At 43.4% G+C, this 9,016-nt stretch overlaps 1 non-coding gene across 1 annotated transcript; it reads left to right on the top strand.

Moving 5' to 3' along the window:
- Positions 1–351: 351 nt before the first annotated feature.
- Positions 352–426, top strand: Trnat-ugu (transfer RNA threonine (anticodon UGU)). Its single transcript has one exon. It is a non-coding gene; the product is annotated as a tRNA-Thr (tRNA).
- Positions 427–9,016: the final 8,590 nt, after the last annotated feature.

Genomic DNA, 9,016 nt, shown 5'->3' with positions numbered 1-9,016 from the left:
CATGCAGCTTTGCTAGAAATGAAATGATAATTAAATAGACACCCTAGCTGCAAACAGACGTTGATGTACTTCATTGGGGACATGCTGAAAATGTGTGCACCGACCGGGAACAGATACTACCGTCATATATAGTTAAAATATGGCTTCCCGGCCATTGACCTTCTTGTGCGAACGCACACGCTATGCCCGAACTCGTACGGGACTTGGTAGATTAATCTGCCACGAGTAATGAGTATGATGGGCAAACATCTATTAGGCGCACTACGAATGTAGTGGTGTGGGCATGTTGGGAATGTGGATCTCACGGGGAGCGTGCAAGGGATAAGTCCCTGCAGACGCACTATCCTCTGTGCCCGCGGTGGCTCAGATGGATAGAGCGTCTGCCATGTAAGCAGGAGATCCCGGGTTCGAGTCCCGGGCGGGGCACACATTTTCAACATGTCCCCACTGAAGTACATCAACGTCTGTTTGCAGCTAGGGTGTCTATTTAATTATCATGTCATTTCTAGCAAAGCTGCATGGTCATCCACGGTAACTGTTCTTTCGGGAACAGATACTACCGTCATATATAGTACTTGTTTTGGTATAGCCGTGCTGCCTCTCGATCGTTTCTATCTGCTCAGCCGTACACGAGCAGTATCTCACCTTGTTCCCGACATGGTTACCGGACCGTTCTGCTGCTTACAGTTGTTGTGGTCTTCAGTCCAGAGACGGGTTTGATGCAGCTCTCCATGCTACTCTATGCTGTGCAAGCTTCTTCATCACCTAGTACCTACTGCAACCAAATCCTTCTGAATCTGCTTAGTGTATTCATCGTTTGGTCCCCTTCTACGATTTTTACCCTCCTCGCTGCCCTCCAGTACTAAACTGATGATCCTTTGATGCATCAGAACATGTCCTAGCAACCAATCCTTTCTTCTAGTCAAGTTGTGCCACAAATTTCTCTTCTCCCCAATTCTCTTTAATACCTCCTCATTAGTTATGTGATCTACCCATCTAATCTTCAGCGTTCTTCTGTACTGCTTACAGTACGCTGCGTCAATCACCCAGCCTGCAGCACGCAAGGAACGCACGAAACGTGGGCAGAGGAACTTTCGTTCGTCAGCGACATCTACCGTGACAACGATGCATTTTCAGACACGTGTTCGTAGGACCTTTTTTCCTACGTGTCCAATCTGGAATCCGCCCGTTAAATTTGTCGGTTTTATTAATGTTCACCTTGGGTACTATTCAGTTCATAACGGCAGCTTGTGAGAAGCGAAAGCTTCCTGCTAGTGCAAGAAGAGGTCTTCCTGGAGACTTTCCACTAACTTTGCCTAGGCAGACGCATTAGCATACCTCTCTTAACCATAGGCTGTCAGCTTGGACACAGGAAACATCTGTCCTTGGAGAGGCAGGGCAGAAGAAATACACCAAAAGACGCTGCCAGAAAATGTCGAATCGATGGAATCTTGGCTCTCATAGAAGAAAATTTCCCGTGGCCGGAAGGAAATAACAGCCCAAATGTAGTTTATAGCGCAATGTGTTTATGGAAAAATTTGTTTGGCTGATGAACAAACCGACACTGATGTTCCAACAAACGCAAATTCTCTCAGTGTTTTCCAGCTCTGGTAGATACGATAGCTGACTAGACTTAAATACACTGAGTGCTGGACTCGAAGCGTTGTTTAAATTGAAACCACTGTCCCTACTTGTTAGGTTTTCCAGTAGCTTTGTCTCGATAGGCTTGTAAATTGTGCTGTCCCAGGAACTTGGCATCTGCGCCACGGTATTGGTCGCATCTTATTTCATTCCGTGATTATATTCGAGGCAGCGCTCGGCGACAGTTGATTTGCTTGGTAGTTTTAGTCAAGTGTGTCGCTGTTGTTCCTCGACTTTCCTGGTAGTGTGCCTCACGTAAGACCTGTGGAACGAGATATACAGTCGGCTTTCAGAGATCTGGATCGTCTTTAACATTACAAAGAAGATTTTTTTATCTTCGTTGAAGGGAAGATCAAAAGTTTGAGTTAACCGATCTTTCCGGAGATTAGGCCAGCATAAGGTAAACGAGGGACGCTTGCTTTCTCTTATTCTGTCTCAGTCACCTTCTTACTCCAGAAGTTCTCCATTTTCATTGCAACACCTATTCAGTTTGACGATCTGTGTACCCATTCCTTCGGGACACTGTTCGTAGGTGGTGTGATTCCCTAGACATCACATCCACCAGGGCTTGGATATGTTGAGTGAATTTGCGTTTTACGGACGATCAGGGGAAACTCTGACCAACAAAAGAGCACGTAAGGGCGTAGTAGGCTCCGGGAGTCGAACTCAGCTGCAAACAGCGTCGTGAGACCAACAGTAATTCTCAGTCTGGTTGGAGTCCAAGCTGCAAAAAGCGCAGCACCTGAATAAGACGGTTCGCTCACTCATCTAAATATTGTACATAAAATGGAAACAACAACTCGGCGCCGGCCGGAGTGGCCGAGCGGTTCTAGGCGCTACAGTATGGAACCGCGCGACCGCTACGGGCGCAGGTTCGAATCCTGCCTCGGGCATGGATGTGCGTGATGTCCTTAGGTTAGTTAGGTTTAAGTACTTCTAAGTTCTAGGGGACTGATGACCTCGGAAGTTAAGTCCCATAGTGCTCAGAGCCATTTGAATCAACAACTCGGCAGAACACCCGGAAGCACACCATTAACCAAACACAGCGAAAAAACCTCAAAGATAACAATTTACTAACTTTTTTCAGTTTTAAAACTTTGTTCCAACTTATGGAGATTAATATAGGGTGAAAACTAAGCGTCTTGACAATGGCAAGGCATTCTACTTCTAGTTGATTCCTCGCACGGAAGGGGGATGTGACCTGGCGGCTGCAGGAGACGTTGCAGCCAGCTAAATCCGACATATATGTCAGCTGAAAGAAGTTGAGTGAGGTAAGACAGAGAAGGAAAGATCTTCCATTAACGAACCAACGACGGAAAGACTGAATTTTCTAAAACGTAGCCAAACGACGGAGCAAACAGCAATCCCAGTTTCCTCGTTCCATTACCACTGACCGTAGATCTGTATTCAGAATCGTAGCGTTAAGGGAAATACTGGCAATGTTGAGACACACTTCAGATTTACGTAATATAAATTATAACGTTACCCAAGATGTGAATTCGTTGTTATTAAGGCTGGATACACAAGAGTGAATGAAAGCGAACAATTCGCCAGTGTTCGCTGCCTTTCGCTTGTATCTGTCGACAGGAGTTTACACCAGAGGAAATTGAAGAGAAAACGAGATAACGAGCATAACCTATGAACGCTGCCTTATTTTCTTTTTTAGAGTTAATAATCGGGACACAGAATACAACACTATACAGCTAGAGCCACATGGCAAACTTTGATATGCAGACAGGATTATTTTGAAAGAGTAAGGCAGTCCAAAGTAGACTGCCTGAACATATTTGACGTAATAATGGTCTAACAACTTTTAGCGTTGTACTTGATGATGATATAAAAGACGAAATCTAGATGATGCATAAGATGAAGGTAATAACACACAAACGGCGGTTTACACTTTTAAAAAGTAATGCATGACCGGCTCAACACCGTCGAAAGCTTTTTAGGATTATTTTGCCTGACAAGTGAACTGTTTTTGACAAAGTAAACAAAATGGCGTAAGAAAAACTTGGAACTTATGTCGGCTGACCCGTTTCTCTTGCGTCTCATTGCAACTGAAAAGGAAATTTTAAAGCAGAACCCTAGTTACCGACATCTACGCAACCTGAAGAAAGGTTAGCGTTTACACTCTGGCTATTAGAAACTGGGGACGTTTACGTTAATCATCGTTTCGCATTTTAGTAACTGTCATAACGCAGGTAGTTTCTGATGTCTGCAGTGACATATGGAAACCACTTCAAAGCTTATATTACAGTCATGTTGAAGGAAGATAGTGTCAATAAAATGTGATTAATGAAATGTGAAATAAACATACGACCTGCCATATAGAATACGTGATAAAATCTGTTATACACTTTGTTATAGGGCATATACTGTGGTATGCTGCTTTGATGTATGTAGAGTGGAGTGTCGAGACTTGACTAAACTGAATGCTGACAATAGACCTGCCTTAAAGAGTAAACACACCACGTCCCAGTACTAATATAAATCGTTAAATTTTAGTCCAAGATGTTTAATTGAGTGAATGTAATAGCAAACTGCGCACAAACTACGTATCCGACTATAACAGATGTACACAGGTTACATGGCACTATTACTCGTACATCGTACACACTCTGTCAATACTGCACTCGTCAATAGCGTTGCAATACGTTGAAAGTGGTGAAGGATCAACACACTTTAGTAACGGTACTTGTCGTTATAGTAATTAGGATTTGATTCAATCATGTTGATACTGCACGTTATCTGATACCTAAACACGCTAGTTCAATGACCAGTAACGTTGGTTACTCTTGGCAACAATAGTTAAAAAAAAAATGGTTCAAATGGCTCTGAGCACTATGGGACTTAACATCTATGGTCATCAGTCCCCTAGAACTTAGAACTACTTAAACCTAACTAACCTAAGGACAGCACACAGCACCCAGCCATCACGAGGCAGAGAAAATCCCTGACCCCTCCGGGAATCGAACCCGGGAACCCGGGCGTGGGAAGCGAGAACGCTACCGCACGACCACGAGATGCGGGCAACAATAGTTCAACTCTCAGTAAAACTGCGTACGTTATAATTCGTAGCTTGCGCCGATTATGGCATTATTATTAATTATTTAAATGATTAAAACCTCTTACTGACATAAAAAAATGTATAACCCGAAATAACTATTGCTATCGGTGGTTATTTACGTTATTGACGCCAACAACCGATATAGTTTGCTACTCGAAAATATTTCACTCACTGCTATAAAACAAAATCACCTAGAAACGGGTAATAAATATTTACCGTGAGCAACGTTTCATTTACTTACGGCAAATCACAATTTCGTACATCCTTATTCACTTTAATAAATCGTTTCTTATTACGATAATACTGAAAGTAGCAACCAAAATTATAATTTCATTACAAACCTGCGATACAGCGATAGCTATCTCCGCCATACTATTAATTGTCTTACGATCTGTAAATTAAATTTCTCATTTCTTTCTCTTTAAATCCTTGAAATAATCGATGATTGAATAAAGTAGTTAACACCCTTGCCTTTTATTTAATAAAATGTAATTAAATCCTTTTTCTCTAATTACTGATTTATAAATCGTAATAAAATCTCAATAAGACATTGCTTCCTTGAGTCTAGCTCTTTGACCCGGAATAACTGACTTATCTTTGCAAGTAACTGGCTTGTAACTACTTTGCATCAATGTAACTCTTTATTATTTACGCCAATTACATATCTTTCGGTGGGGACTCAATCCTTTCCACTGTAGAATTAGACTCCGAACTCAGAATTCAGTTTGATTTTTCTTTATTGGGATCAAATTATTATTTCACATACATCTTTCATCTGAACGAGTGACATGCAAAAAATCTGAACTCCACACATCAGGATAGGAAAGACAAAACGAAAGCATAAACAAAAATCGTATGTGCCGCCACAACCTTGTACTAACTTTAATGCAGCATCGAAAGCTCATCCACTTCAAGCGTTGGCAATCGCTTTCCCTCTACCAGTCCCTAAATTACATTTGCCACTCGTCACCCTTCCAAGTAATGGAATTGAATATCTTTGACTAACATTGATTGATTCCGCTAGGGTTCGAAATCCTTGTAAAACACCAATTGAGACTTAAACTTAATGGTACATAAAATCACAATTCTTACGCCAGTAACCCTTTAGTGCGTACTCTAAGTGTACACCAACATAAACTTCTCATCATTCAACTACGTTAGAGCGGGCGTCCAGAATCACACAAATACCGCAACCGCTCAATTACCTCAGAGAGTGCGTGAATACAACGCCCACCAACTTGAAGTACAACGACTTCTAGAGGCTTGTGCTCACCAGGAATACTACGAATCGCACTGTAAGTCCAGTCCAATGACTGACTAACACCTTCAGACATCAACTTCTACAAATATGGAGCACAGTTTTACCGAAATTAGAGCGTAACTTTACAACAGCCCGTTACTTCTTACACAAGGCGGTCACTAATAATCTTTTCCCACGGTATTGCAACGTCAGTTAACCAGTTCCTTCATATGTCGTAGCAAAAATCTCTCCAATTCTACGCGAGCGGTCTAAGGCGCTGCAGTCATGTACTGTGCGGCTGGTCCTGGCAGAGGTTCGAGTCCTCCCTCGGACATGGGTGTGTGTATTTGTCCTTAGGATAATGTAGGTACCGAGCGAGGTGGCGCAGTGGTTAGCACACTGGACTCGCATTCGGGAGGACGACGGTTCAATCCCGTCTCCAGCCATCCTGATTTAGGTTTCCCGTGATTTCCCTAAATCGTTTCAGGCAAATGCCGGGATGGTTCCTTTGAAAGGGCACGGCCGATTTCCTTCCCCATCCTTCCCTAACCCGAACTTGCGCTCCGTCTCTAATGACCTCGTTGTCGACGAGACGTTAAAACAACACTAACCTAACCTGATAATGTAGGTTAAGTAGTGTGTACGCTTAGGGACTGGTGACCTTAACAGTTAAGTCCCATACAACTTCACACACATCATCATCCAGTTCTACGGCCCAAAATAAACTCAAATCAATTAGTTTAACGTACCCTACTTCTTCTCAAAATGGCTCTGAGCACTATGGGACTTAACTACTGTGGCCGTAAGTCCCCTAGAACTTAGAACTACTTAAACCTAACTAACCTAAGGACATCACACACATCCATGCCCGAGGCGGGATTCGAACCTGCGACCGTAGCAGTCGCGCGGTTCCGGACTGCGCGCCTAGAACCGCTAGACCACCGCGGCCGGCCCTTGCTTCTTCTCACGGAACAGTATAAATTGAAGTAGATACACTGCTAAACACGTCTAACAACTCGGTCACACTAAGTTCTAATCGACAACATCAACCGGATACGAACTCAATAATTCAATAAAACCTCTATGCGATATTCTCACACACTTAACTAGTCGCGATCCCACATAGATGCGCGATCTATTGCCTTTCTCGGTGACTGCTAGACATTAGAATTAATTGGAGCTAGCACTTCCCAGCTTTAGCGTAAGCTTCCCCAGCAAGACTCAAATCAGAAATGAACTTCTAAACTTCAAAAACCATAGGGGAACCAATTTAGACAACACAATTCCGTTGCTTTTAATAATTAAATGTAGGTTCTTCGGTGGCCTTCGTCTCGCTGAATGGCGGCCAGCTCGATGTGATAATATCTCTGGCTCGGACAGCTGACGGCTGCTGCTGCTGGCGCGAGGAGAGGAGGCTCTTGCCGCAACTTGCTGATTCTGTCAAGCGCGGTCGAAAGCTCGCTTTTCTGCATCAGTTGCGCACATAGAGACTTTAGTTGCAGAACATACGTACATTTATAACTATTTATCACATCTTTAATACTTGCCAACCGCTAAGTTAATAAAAGCGAACCAAAGTCCGTGACGCTGTTCCTAAAACTTTTGTCCCATCGCAGGCAGATATCGTGATCCGTGCTAAGTCATTTCCATTTATCATCAAAAATATACAAAATAACTGTAGCATATATGCCATGTGAATACAGAAATAAAGAAATACTGCTTATTCATTCGATCGTCTGAAGAACGAAGTAGCAAAGGAAGGTTGGCATGTCGCAACGAAGCCACAGAAGAGTGCAGACGCTGGACGTCACTCCGATGATCGAGAAATGCCGGCGTAGTCACGCCTCTTAGAGCCTTTATACGCCACCGCAATCGATAGTCTACTTATGGCTGAGCAGTGGAATGCTCGCCGCAGTTCGCAGTCAGGAAATAGGTGCAGTGAACGTCTTATGCAGAACGTTAATGTGAACATTATGTCAATTATTCTTCGTGTGTGTCAAGTGATACTTTAATATTCATAGACAGTTAATAATAATAATGTCGTTTGACGACGGCCTCCCGTCGGGTAGACCGTTCGCCTGGTGCAAGTCTTTCGATTTGACGCCACTTCGGCGACTTGCTCGTCGATGGGGATGAAATGATGGTGATTAGGACAACACAACACCTAGTCCCCAAGCGCAGAAAACTTCCGACCCAGCCGGGAATCGAACCTGGGCCCTTAGAATTGACATTCTGTGGCGCTCACCACTCAGCTACCGTGGGCGGACACATAGACAGTTGTAAATACTCGGAACATTCCTGTGCAAACGGACTGTTCAAAATTTAGTAAATCTTCATACCTATATTGTAATGAAGTGAACTAACATTTTACATCTTACAGTTCCGCTCCGTCTCCTCCTGGAGCAAACCAAAGAAACCCCCCCCCCCCCCCCTATTGTATCAGCGAGTGTATTTTGGTTCGGGGCATGCATTCCGCCACCAACAGAAGCAACCTTCTAGTCAATTTGTCATCTCTCTCAAGTCACCAGTTTGATCTTGATTCCTTTAGCTATTTTCTACCAATCACAATTTTCGTCGTTTGGCATTTATGCTGTGGATCTCTTGGATCCCAGAAGCATCTATGACATCTACATTCTTTTATCAGCAACATTACATTCTCTTCGGACCACTCCATCGCCCACACAACTTATCTCAATAACAAATGTAGACAAGAGAGCAGACGAATACCTTCTGTACTGTTGGCACCGGAACGGAGAGGATGCTAACTTGTTCTGATGGTTCGCTAAAAGACCGACAACCAGTGGAAAACGAGAGAAGACTAGTAAATGGGAACTGAGTACTACCGGATACAGTTCGCTCGCACTCGCCTACTGTTTACACCAGACAAAATCCTCGTTCGTTGTTGCTCGTTCGCAAGTATTAGTGCTGGTGAGAACCACGTTTTAGACACCTTAAATCAACTGTGTGACGCGCGTACATGTCAAATATTAAGACGAATACTTTTCAAGTGGTGCAGTTCTCTGTATTTCAGTTTGTTTGAAGATATGCTACAGCAGTGTACTAAGCAC

This window comes from Schistocerca nitens, chromosome 8 (assembly GCF_023898315.1).
Source record: "Schistocerca nitens isolate TAMUIC-IGC-003100 chromosome 8, iqSchNite1.1, whole genome shotgun sequence".
In the NCBI taxonomy this organism is placed as follows: Eukaryota; Metazoa; Arthropoda; class Insecta; order Orthoptera; family Acrididae; genus Schistocerca; species Schistocerca nitens.
The sequence above is the reverse complement of the archived record's forward strand: the minus strand, read 5'-3'. Positions and strand labels throughout refer to the sequence as shown.